This window comes from Cydia fagiglandana, chromosome 4 (genome assembly GCF_963556715.1).
Source record: "Cydia fagiglandana chromosome 4, ilCydFagi1.1, whole genome shotgun sequence".
Taxonomy (NCBI): Eukaryota; Metazoa; Arthropoda; class Insecta; order Lepidoptera; family Tortricidae; genus Cydia; species Cydia fagiglandana.
Genome location: NC_085935.1, coordinates 96,733 through 99,315, shown reverse-complemented (window position 1 = coordinate 99,315; position 2,583 = coordinate 96,733).

Genomic DNA, 2,583 nt, shown 5'->3' with positions numbered 1-2,583 from the left:
TCAACGCCTGGGTAATGCCTCTACTCACATACTCCTTTGGCATACTAAGGTGGACTCAGACCGAGCTGGATGCCCTGGATCGGAGGGTCCGACAGCTGCTCACCACACACCGTATGCTGCACCCACGCTCGTCTGTTATGAGATTGTATATCCCACGGAAATGTGGAGGTCGCGGCTTTCTAAACGCCAAAAATCTCCACAACCGTGAGGTGTACAATCTCAGGAATTATTTCCTCAACAATGAGTGTGGGATGCATCGTGATGTGGTGGCAGCTGACAGGGGCCTCACGCCGCTCTCCTTGGCGAACGAGAACTGGCGCAAACCTGTAGTACTAAGCACCGAGGACCGCAAGGCGGTATGGAAGGATAAGCAGCTACACGGGCGGTTCTACAAGGCCCTCATGGGACCCGATGTAGACCTACCCGCGTCGGTGAACTGGCTACGATTCGGGGACCTCTTCGGAGAAACCGAGGGTTTTGCCTGTGCAATTGCGGACGAAGTTATCATGACGAATAACTACCGGAGATATATCCTGAAGGACGGTACGGTCGACATTTGTCGGGCATGCCGCCGTCCCGGAGAGTCACTCAGGCATATTATCTCCGGTTGTTCTCATCTTGCTAACGGCGAGTACTTGCACAGACATAATCTCGTAGCCAGAATTATTCACCAGCAACTTGCCCTCCTATACGGCCTTGTGGACCGTGAAGTGCCGTACTACAAGTACTCACCTGCGCCAGTTCTCGAAAATGGTCGTGCCACGCTCTATTGGGATCGATCTATCATCACTGACAGGACTATTGTAGCCAATAAGCCTGACATCGTGCTGATAGATCGATCGCAGCGCCGGGCCGTGCTCGTCGACGTCACCATCCCCCATGATGAGAATCTCGTGAAGGCCGAGAAGGACAAGTCCAGCAAGTACCTAGACTTAGCTCACGAGATAACCGCCATGTGGGATGTTGACTCGACGATCATTGTTCCTATAGTCGTGTCAGCGAACGGTCTCATAGCGAAGAGTCTCGACCAACACCTAGAGAGACTCTCGCTAGGTGGTTGGATCAAGGGTCAGATGCAGAAGGCGGTAATTTTGGACACGGCGCGTATAGTACGTCGATTCCTCACTCTGCGGCCCTGACCACCGGCAGCTTGGGCCCTGCCCCGCTGCCGGCGGCACCCTAGGTTAGGTTTTTTATAATGTGTTTATAATTTTCTTTTTTATTGTTTTGTAAGTGTTTTTATATTTTACTTTTATATGCATATTATAATTAACCTAACTTAAGAAGGAAAATAAATAAAGAAAATAATAATAATAATAAAATGCTTTATTGCACACTACAAAAGAAATGGTACAAAAGTATGAACAGGTACAAATATGTAGGTAACAACAGGCGGACTTATCGCTAAACAGCGATCTCTTCCAGACAACCTTACCTAATACCTTGTTCTAACATACTATCTAACTGTCTTTGTACTTCACCTTGTTGGGAATATGGCAGCCTATACGGTTTAGAGTACACTGGTTGTACATCCTGTTTTAAAGTAATTTTATGCTTATAAATGTTCGTTGTCGTTAATTTGTCCCCTGGCAAATAAAAAATATCGCAGTATTTAGCACACAATTTCTCAATAGAAATTTGTTCCTCTCTATTTAAGTGACTAATCTTTAACCTCTTGGGGTTCAATGTCCTAATACTAGTACAAATTACCTCCAATGAAATTTAAATCTTAATGAAATGGAATAGAGTTTCTTTTATTTCGTTTCGTTCGATTTTAAAACAACACAAATTCAACTCTATTTTCTAATACCGTTGATTCAAATTCGATTGCCAATTTTCCTTGTATGGTGGGCCGCTAGAGGTTAAATAAGAAAACATATTTTTAACCCGTTCCGCATTTTTCTGCGTTTCGCCAAACATACATACATCATAATCACTTGCTTTGTGAATAGTCGGGTTTAATTTGTCAATTATCAAATCATTTTCAGTCGTATTAAGCAAACGAATAGGTATCTTTCCATTGTTAGGTTTCACTAATGCACTAGCCATAAACAATCCGGGTTGAATCTCATTCGCGCACACCACACATTCCTCTTCCATATTCGTCTTTATGTAACGTATAGATTCCGACCTAGCCGGTACCGTCAAACGGTTGCTATCCTCTATAAATAGCGGTAATATTATTTTACAATCTATACCATTCCTTAAAGTCAAAGTGCTATCATAGTAGTCTATAGTTGACGTGTACTTTCTGAAAAAATCATGTCCTAAGATGCCGCCAGCCGTACATGGCAAAGAATTGAAAACATAAAACTTTTGATTAAGGCTATGATCTCCATAATTAAGGTCTAAGTAAACATATCCGATAGGTTGGACTTTGCCGCCTAATCCGCTGACTACTACATTATCGTTATGGATTGGAATATTCTGATTATGTATGTACTTATATTTTATAGCACATATAGTAGAACCCGTGTCAATTAAATATTGAGTCGAAATTCCGTTACCAAAAGATAACTCTACATAACTATGTTTCTTATTGCTGTTAATTAAAATATATTCTTCAGTCACGAAAAAACTGAT